Below are 10,373 nucleotides of genomic sequence, written 5' to 3'. Positions count from 1 at the left end.
ATTACAACTCTGACAACCCTTCCAATATACTGTTATCCCCAACCCCTAGCCATCAGCAAAAGGTCTTCTGGAAAAGCCAGCCCTTACAAGGTTTTTGGGAAAGCACAGGAAAACAACTGAGGGCAAAATTGGAAAAGGCCTAGATCCTAGTAGAAACCAGGCAACCAAGCGACCTGACTGGTAGGATAGAATGTTTAGCAGCGATTGCTGGGCAAATTTCAGTGTTTGTGCAGATCTATAACAGGAGAAGCTGTCATGAAGCTGTGTGGGTCCCAGGTTATGAGGGGCTTTGGATGTAAGAGTTCCCACTGCACGATTTGTAGTACTATGATCAGAAGTTGAACAGCTCATCCTTGCAAATAAGTGAGCAGCCGTATTCTGCACTAGCTGAAGTGCCTGAGTTGTTTTCAAGGGCAGTCCTGCATAGATAACATTACAGTAGTCAAGTTTCAAGGATGTAGTAGCATGGATCAGTACAACGAGATCAGTTGAATCTGGAAGACAGTACAGGTTCTTAATGAGGTTCAACTGGAAAACAGCACTGTTTGCCATAGTCTGTGTTTTGTTTTTTTTTAAAGAGAATTTGGGAGTCCAAGAACACTCCTAGGGTCCTGATAAATTTACTTAAAGACAAATTCAGTCAGTCTAAAGAAAAAAGATCTGTCTTCTCACCCTGACCTGGATAGCCCAGGCAAGCCCGATCTCATCAGATCTCAGAAGCGAAGTAGGGTCAACTCTGGCAAGTACTTGGATGGGAGACCTCCTTGAAATACCAGAAGTGGGAGGTGGGGGCAGGCTTTATTCAGCCACCTCTCTGAATATCCTTCAGGCCCCCAGTAGGGGTCAGTCACCATGACGTCCAGGTGCACAAACACTCACATGCACGCACTCACACACATATAAAGATACACAAAAAAGATCTATCTCCTCTATAACATGAGATGTAATAACCAGTATCACCTCTGTTGACTCAATTTCATTTCAACTTCCCCAGTCCCCAGCCACTTGTCAACCACATCCATACTCTAATTAAGGTCAGAGACAGATACATTTGGTAGTGAAGAAAGGGGTAGTTAATAAAAAGCAGATGGAGTGGAGAGTCATCAGCACACCCACTGATGACACCCAACCACAAAACTACAGGCAATCTTATTTAATGGCCTGATGTGAAGAATATAGGTGACAAACCAACTCAAGTGGCCAGTCAAATGATTCTGCATCTCCAATGGAAACTGTGGTCTACCCATTAAAAATGACTGAAACCAACAAAGGGGCCATTAAACTTAACTTCACTCACATTCATTTTGGGTGTGTTGGAGGAGGGGGAACAGAAAAGCATTAACCATGTGGCAGGCTGTTGTAAACTTGTCACATGGGTTCTGGCCACCATTTTCATGAAAAAGGTCACAAAAATATATCACCTTTCTATTCTCCCCCCTTGCCACATACTTTTGCCTAGTAAAGGAAGAAGTGCACTCCAGTCCATAAGTGTTTATGTTGGAATAAAATGTTGCCACTCTTGAAAGTACCATTATGTATATAGCGGACATCAAGTCACAACCAATTTATGGCAACCTCAGCAAGGGGCTTTCAAGGAAAGTCAGAAGCAAGAGGTGGTTTGCCATAGCCTTCCTCTGTAGAGTCGTCCTTGGTGAACTCCCATCCAAGTACTAACCCTGCTTAATTTCTGAGATCTGATAAGATTGGGCTATACCATGCTGCCTTTCCCTTTTGCTGCTGTTGACAACACTCTAGATGTTCTGTTGATGTTTGCGTTTTATATTCTAGTGAATTATGTTTTTTATAGTTTTCTGTACTTGTTTTCAGTTTGTCACCTGCCTCAGGGACCCAAAGGGCTGGCAACATGGGATGGCACTCTTTGTGACTCCCATCTAATACTTGCACAATTTAGATCCTGAATAAATAATTTATTTAATTTTAACCCTGCTCTTCTTTCAAGGTGCTCCAGGTACAAGCCACAGTTACACGTACATACAGACACATTCACATTTTCTCTTTACCAAAGCTCCGTGGTAGGCTAGGCCGAAAGCCAGTGGCTGGCTCAAGGTCACTCACAATGTAGTCCTAAGAATGCTTTCCTGGAAATGAGCCCCATTGGATATATCTGGGTAGGATTCTGAGTAGACCTGTATAGGATTATTCTCTTAGTGAGCTTCATGGTAATATGGGGCTGTGAATTCCGGTCTCCTTGGTCCTAGTCTAACCACTACAGCACACTGCCATGTGACAGACACTTTTAATATTTACATCATACAACTCATACCTAGTGGAAAACAAATCTAAAAAGAAAAAAGAAAAAAGGAAGTCCCTGGATTAAAACCTTTCCAGGACCTTATTTTCCATACTGTAAATAGCATGCCCATTCTGACAGTTCATTGCTTGAGTCTTTGTTAAACTTCATTGAGTTGCTGGGGAAAAGTTCAGCAAACTTTGAATAAATAAATCACCTCAGCGTCCCTAGAGAACAGATTCCTTTGGTGTTAATTAGAAACAGTATTCGTGTTCCCCTATTTTACCTGATACTGTTTACCATTTGATAATCTGTTTCAAAAAGTTAGTTTATAGATTTATAGAAATCATATGCGGTCCAAAGAAGAATGCACCTTTTAAAAATGTATTTGAAGTAGCGTCCCACAATAATAAAGCCAATTTATTTATCTAAAAACAAAAAAATCTGTCTCACACATGCAAAACATCAAATGTCATTTGAAGCATGAATATTCATTTGAAAGTTCTGTGCTACAAAAATAAAGGCTTTGAACACCAGCCTCTAATTATCAATCAAGGTTTCTTTCTTGTGTCATATCCTGCTTCAGTTTGGTCTTCTTGGAATGTGTCTTTCAAGGACAAAAATAAGACAAGAATTCACAAGAATTTTTTATCTCTGAAATTTCCTAGTTTAGAGGCATTCTGATGTATTCTGCAATATAATATATTGTACCTCCCTACCCTAAAGTAAAAGACAAATACAGACTTAAAATCCTGCCTCGCTAACTGTATTTGAACCAATTCTGCTAATTTAAGAAACATGCAGAGTTACCTGGACTGAACTGAAATACTTTCTCTCCGATATTCATGGGAATGTAAATCAAATCTGATCAGATAACAGAAAAGAGAAGCAAATTTCACACTAAAGCAATAAATCAATTTATGATTTAAATCTGTAACAGTTTTGGATCTGCCATCTTCTCCAATGTACGTATGAAGTAGCTGAACGATTACTATTTTAGCCATATGTAGTTCAGCGAACTCTGTATCAGTTCTTCCAAATGAAATACATGTGAACAGCTTCCTCTGCTTCCGATTTACCTTCTTCTTCCTGCCCCCTCTTCTTTAGAGAGGTTATCGCTAATAAATATGGTTTTAATTCTGCCAAAGTGAGCCATCTGTCTTTATCATGGATTAAAGTATCAGAGAAAGGTACACAATATACACCCAGCAGTATTCTTAAATTTGAGCTAAGTGGTCTTCCAGCCACTCCAGATGGTTCTCATAACATCGCATAGAGAACTACATTTCATTTCACAATCTGAAGAGACGATGCTAGATTAAAAGCATGCCCAGCCGAGAAACGTTTCGAGAGCCTTTGCAGGTATTGCAATTATGTAACATATGTAGTTATTTCTGTTACATAAATTGAATTTTTATTGATATGTGTGGATTCCTTAAGGAATTCCCATCTTTAATAAAAGCAGTGGCGATTCTACGTACCATCGCAATAGACGGATCATATGTTCCTGTTTGTGTTTTCGCCTGTTCACACTAGATTAAAATACTATCACAGTTGTATGCAATAATGAATACAATCCACGCTGGAAACCTTTTTTTTTTCCCTGCTCAAGATCCACGGAAACGAATGAAAGTGTCATAAAATATCTGCTGATTCAAAACTCTCATCTACTAAATGCAGCTCGTGTAGAAGAAGCTCGTAACAGATTGGACCCAAAAGCTTTCAAAAGATAAAATTTAACACTGTGAAACTAAGCTGTCCAAAGATTGCCAATTTTACCATCTAATGTGGAATATAATACATAACCCAGATAAATAGGTAGGTAGATAGTGGAACAGACAGGTCAGATTCAATGCTCCCTCTAAGCTGTGGAGACTTGTGTGCAAAAATTCTACTTTGTGAGCAATTGGCATTAAAGTTGTGAGCGAGCGATTTGGCTACTGCATAAATTAGTTTGCTCTGGAGCCATCCTTCCTGAGTTAAGACAAAAATGTGTGTAAAAAAAAGAGAGAGAGAGAAAATGTGTGTGCTGGAGGCTAAAAAACTGTGAGCTAGCTAACACTAACTCAGCTTAGAGGGAACACTGTTCAGATTCGCAGATAAAGAGCAGTCTGTTTCTTTGGAAATGGCAAGTAATTATAAGGGTGGCCTGAAGGAGCCAGAGGAAGAATCGAGCAAACATGTCTCAGTATACTCAGTTATATTCTACCACCCTGCTCAGCGACGCATGAATGTTTCTCCTACCCCAAGGAGTCCTCTTTCAGCTAAGAGGATCTTCATCCATAGGAAGTCTCTTCAGGCTGAAGGAAAGCTCCACATTTGGCCCAAATGTGCAAATTATCTTCCTGTCCTCCAGTGAAGGAGATCTCTGTAGTGGAGATCTAGGTGAATTTTGCAGCAGTGCGTTTGGCTTCAACAAATACAGCAGGTATCGCGAATATGCTTTTTACTGTGTGGAATAAATTTAGCCCCCAGTGCATACCTTCCTCTACACAAAGAATGTTGCTTTTTCTGTTCATTAGCCATAGACCGGCTAGACACTGAGTACTAAAATATACATTTTAACTAGTCTACTGTCTGTAGCCAGCTTCTTGAAAGGAACACTATTATTACTCCCCTCTAGGAGATAATCCAACATTATTATTAGTCAATCAGTTAGTCTTGTGTAACCCCACCCCAACTCCTTCTCCATATGTTTTAGAAACCAGTAAAGGGGGGGGCGGCTAAGGAATGAACGCAAGCAAATGCACTCTTACTAGACACACTTAATTGTGTGTGTTTCAGATGGGAGTCACAAAGAGTGCAACCCCATGTTCCCAGTACTATGGGTTAGATGCCGTGGATCCATTCTGATAACTGCAATGATTTCCAGCCTTCCCATAATGCCAGACATGCATCTTGCGTCAGAAGAAACTGCCTTCCACTGGAGGAACATATCTCCACTAACTGAATGGATCTATGGGATCCAACCCTATATATTTATTTTTCAGTCTCTGAAAACAGACTAGCTGCTATTTAACAATAATCTGCCACTGTATGCATAAATTCTCCTTTCTGTCTGCAAACCACAACAGCAAGAAGAGAAATGGCCTACGCACACCTGCAGCAAACAGCCTACTAAAGAGATTTAACTTGCATCCTTTCCACTTGCCTGGCGTTTGCTTTTTTTTTTTAAGAAAATAATAAGATATCAATAAACCCTTGCTAGACTTAACAAATACGCACGGCTTGGGTGTTACAACAAGCAGGATAAATTTCCCCTATTAAAAAAAGGTTGCAGAAGATGGGGGAACTGCTGTGGCATCATGTAATGAAGTTCTAAATTTACGATTACATGAAATTACAAATTATTTCCATGGCTTGCTTTCCTTTTTCAAGCCATGCATATACATTCCTTTAGGGTGACCTTCCTGCTTTCGTCTCCATTCACCGCTTTGAGCTAAGTATAAAATGTACCAAAAAATATACAGATAGGCTGAATACGACTGCATCTCCTAGTACTTGTGGTTTCATTCGGGACCTTGTCAACCCCCAGATTGCCATGATCAGCTTTTGTGGCCTAACCATAAAATCAGGGGTCATTTCCTGCAGGAGCTCACAGGAGCGAAGCTCCGGCAGTAAAGAGCCCAGGGGGCAGGCACATGCAACAAGCCCCACCCCCTGCTCCCAGCAGCCCTCAGAGCAAGAATCAGCCAGGTAAGTTGCAGAGCCCCCCCCCCGGGACCCCTTGTCCAAAACAGTCCAGTGGCACCTTGAACACCCACGTTTTATTCAGGTACAAGCTCTCCCTTCTCTGTGAGGACAGATCTGCATGTCCCCCCCCCATAACTAGCAATCCAAAACAGTCCAGTGGAGCCTGAGCAGTGGGTGTTGCCTTCTGACACACTCCCAGTGGTGTCAGGGGGTGTGGCATATGCAAACAAGTTATTCTAATGAGTTCTTGCGCCACTTTTTCTACGAAATGACCCCTGCATAAAATCAAACATGTAAATAATATGGGGTAATGTACAATAGCAGTTTGCTCAAGATCACTTGTTCTACAAAATTATTGTCTTTAACTTCTCAAGAAGCAATATTTAGTTGAAGGGACATTCACTGAGAAAGGAAAAATGAGCCATCTTATTTATCAGATTTCTCAGCTTGTTCTTTAACCTATTGCTGGATAGAAAATGCAAGTACTGCCTTTTTCAGTTGATTCCTCCACATTCATGGCTGGGTGCGATATGAATAGGATTGGTCATTCAGGGAGAAATGAAATGAGGTGAACCATGGTCAATTTCAAAATTCGTATGCTTCATATTGACTCAAAAATATGTATACGTATCTTAATATCTAGTCATTCTGCTGGCTGACCATCAGTTACCAGGCTCAATTTAATATATTGGCCGTCACATTCAAAGCCCTTCGTGGCCTTGGATCCTCATATCTGTCAGACTGCTCCCCACCCCCCTTGCACTGCCATGACAACTTTGCTCATCGGAACAAGGTCTTCTTCGGGTACCAACCTACAAATGGGCAAAATCAACAACTTCCCATACATGCGCCTTCTCCATCAACAACTTCCCATACATGCGCCTGCCTAAAGAAGTCAGGAAGGCCCCCACTCTCCTGGCTTTCTGCAAACTATGTAAGACTGAACTATTCAAGAGGGCTTTTCTACGCAGGCGATAGAGTTGCCCTGTACGAAATGATTCACAAAGTTGCTTGGATAAATTATTAGGGACCGTGGTCTATACTACTGCGTTTAGCTGGCTGAAATTTGGATCCTATTATGTAATTTTTGCATTGTTTAATGTGTCGTGTTAATATTTATGCTTTGCTTCAGTTCTGTTTGTAGATTTCTGACTGGTTCTACAACCCTATTCCCTATTGTATTGTTCACTAAATGGCCTATCATCACTTATATTGACCCACTCTGTGTTACCCACCTTGAGTCCAAGTGAGAAAGGTGGACTATAAATAATGTAAATAAACGAACCCACCTGTATACTGGTTAGGGTTGAATTAGGACTGAGGAGGGCCCGTCAGCCTTGGACTCAATGAGTGAGGGCCAAAGTAAACATGACAGCAACGTTGTGGCTCCCAAGAGGACACCACCACTATTTTAAAGACATTTTAAAATGCCACCGGGACCCAATCCTGGCAGGGCTCTTTTTGTAGAAAAAGCCCAGCAGGAACTCATTAGCATAATAGGCCACACCCAACAGCAGAAACTCATTAGCATATTAGGCCACAACCTTGACAGCACAGCTCATTAGCACATTAGGCCACACCCCCATGTTACCAGAAGTGTGGTCATCCAGCCACACCCACCTTTTGCTTCTTATTCTGTTTACCTTGTTTGTTGTCAAAACCCTGGGCTTTTTTTGTAGCAGGAACTCCTTTGCATGTTAGGCCACACACCCCTAATGTAACCAATCCTAATGAGTTTCTGCTGTTGGGTGTGGCCTATTATGCTAATGAGTTCCTGCTGGGCGTGGCCAACTCGGGAGCCAGCCGGAACTCCGTTCCTGTGCGTTCCTGCCCAAAAATAGCCCTGCTGATCAGGTCCACAGTGTGGTATCTCTCCTGCATGCTCTTTCAAGAGCTGAAACAGATGCAGGGGAAGAAACAAGCCCCCCCCCCGGTGTTTTGGCACTTGAAAAAGTGCAGGGGAAACAAGAGCACCGTGCTATGGACCCAGTCAGTATTTAAAACGTCTTCAAATTGGCAGTGGTGTCCCCATGGCTACCACATTTAGTTTGGTCCTGTGTCAACCTCTTTCAGCTCAACCTGTCTGGCAGAGCTGTTGTGAGGTAAAGAATATCATGTTCACCAGTCAGTCGGAGCTCCTTGGAGGAACAGATACTTCATCACTTGACTTATATGTGACAAACCTCAACACTCGACTTATATGTGACAAATCATGATGTCATGCATGTCTGGATTCACCCCTAGGATTGAGCATGAGCTACATGTTCATTTTATTTCCTCTGTCTTTTAAGAGAAACTTTTATCCTTTGTCATGCATACAGTACAGTAGTTTTTTAGTTAATTTTAGAGTATTATCTAAAGGTCATGCTGTACTTCGTTTCACTGTTGGAACTTTATTTTCCAATGAAAAACTTAGGATGGCTTCTTGGAGAGATGGCTTCTTGGAGAGATTTCTCATGTAATATATTATCAATGCCTGTTGGCTAAACAATAAAGCCAACTTCACTTGGCTTTGTCATGTGACGTACTGGGAAGATTTTCATCAAGTTCTTAGGGTTCCATTTTAAATCAGAATTCCCTGCTATATTTACAGAGGATAACAGCCTTCAAACAGAAGCACTTTCTGAATCAACTAAATACATGAAGGGCCCTGGTGGTGCTTGGGTGGAAGGTCCCAGGTTCAGCTGCTCCTGTCTCCCCTTAAAGGATCTCAGATAGTCAGTACTGGGAAAGACCCTAGAGAGCTGCTCCCAATTATAGTCACTGACATCACTAAACCAGAGGAACTAAAGGTTTGACTTTTTTAAGATCGCTCCAGGGACTGAACTCTCAAGAAGGTAGGCTGCCAAAGCCATAAGCACAAAACAAGAATCTTTTGATGAAAATTTTAAAAATTAAAAAAAGAACTTAAATAGAATGTTCCTAATATTTGTATTGCTTTTTGTTAGCCTAACAAAAGTACAGTGAAATCCTAAGGATGCTTTCTCAGAAGTCTAAGTTCAGTGGATTTACTCCCCAGGAAGCCTCTTTAGGACTGAAGCCTTAAGTAGGTTCATTACTAGACGCCTAACATAGTATACAGTTACATAAGTCCCCACCCTGAATTTTGGCTCTGAACAGTTTTGTTTGGGGACAGAATGAGCACAAGTAGCTAAAGTTAAGTGCTTTTTTTGTCCCATTTATTTCACTGGCAACAAAATTAAGCACCTGATTAACTTTCCAATGGAAAACAATGGGAATGTTAACACTGGATGGATTATGTTCATTTAAAATTGGTATTTGTGTATTAACTTCTAAACACAGTGGCTTTGCATTTGCTTTTTTCCCTCAAAAAATTATTTTTGTTTCTCTAAGGAGAAGAAAAGAAAAAAGAAAGTCTACCAAAGTTTACAAACATACATTCTTGAAAAGTTCAAAGAAAGTCACAACCTAGTGTGGCTATTTACATAAATCTGGTATTCCTAGAAATTATGGATTTGGCCCTTTATCCTTAGAGTAATTTTTACTTCTGCCTGTTTTCCCTCGTGTTAATCCTATCATTTCCATGTTCTTTCACAATTTGTTTAGTTACTGGTCTGTAGTTTATTATTTCCAAGCCACAATATCCATCTTCTCTTCCGAGCTGTCAGTAAGGCAGCTGAGGAATCTAACAATAAGAGCACAAATATCTGTGATTTTTGTAAGTATGCCAGCTTTTTTCAACAGCCTTGTCTTTCCTCCCCCCCCCCCTTGTCTAATACACTGTAAGGCCTCTTCATTTTATTATTATTTCTTTTCAGGTGCTTTGAATAAAAATAGCAAATACATTGATTACATGGTCCTGTGTACATTTAATAAGCATGAAATATGCTCTACGTCCAATGCTCTTCCTCACAGCTATGATAGACAATACAGTTTTCTTTGTTGTGAGACACCATTGCTATAAAAGCCTGAGAGGTTTGCCTTCAGAGTCATATTTATAAATATAGCCACCTTGCGGATGTTTTTTTTTAAACAGAAAGGCAGGATAGAACTGTTTTAGGAAACAAATTAAAATAAATTTATTGGCATCCTCTCTCAAAACAAATGATCAGATTTTATTAGTTATACAGATATAGCTGAAGCTCCATTTTACATTTGGAATCTGCTTCTAATCTAAAACCGATTCCCATGCATTCGATAGGTTAGAACAGATCACAGCAAGCCAAATGAGACAATACAAGCCAGCCGGTAAACTCAGAAAGCATAAATATTTTTTAAAAAAATTACTGTTAGCTCTCTTAAATCCTCCCTATCTTTTTTGCTACGATCGATAGTAGCCTGCCAGCAGTTGCCTCTCAAGTAAATATGTAGATGCTTTGAGCTCAAATAAATGCCAATTTTACTCATGGCTACTATCTGGGTGCCTTCCATATGATGACCCTCCAGCACTTAATGCATTTTTTTAAAA

The sequence above is a fragment of the Gekko japonicus genome, unplaced genomic scaffold, assembly GCF_001447785.1.
Source record: "Gekko japonicus isolate JY-2015 unplaced genomic scaffold, Gekko_japonicus_V1.1 scaffold1820, whole genome shotgun sequence".
Lineage (NCBI taxonomy): Eukaryota > Metazoa > Chordata > Lepidosauria > Squamata > Gekkonidae > Gekko > Gekko japonicus.
This window is presented reverse-complemented; position numbering follows the sequence as displayed.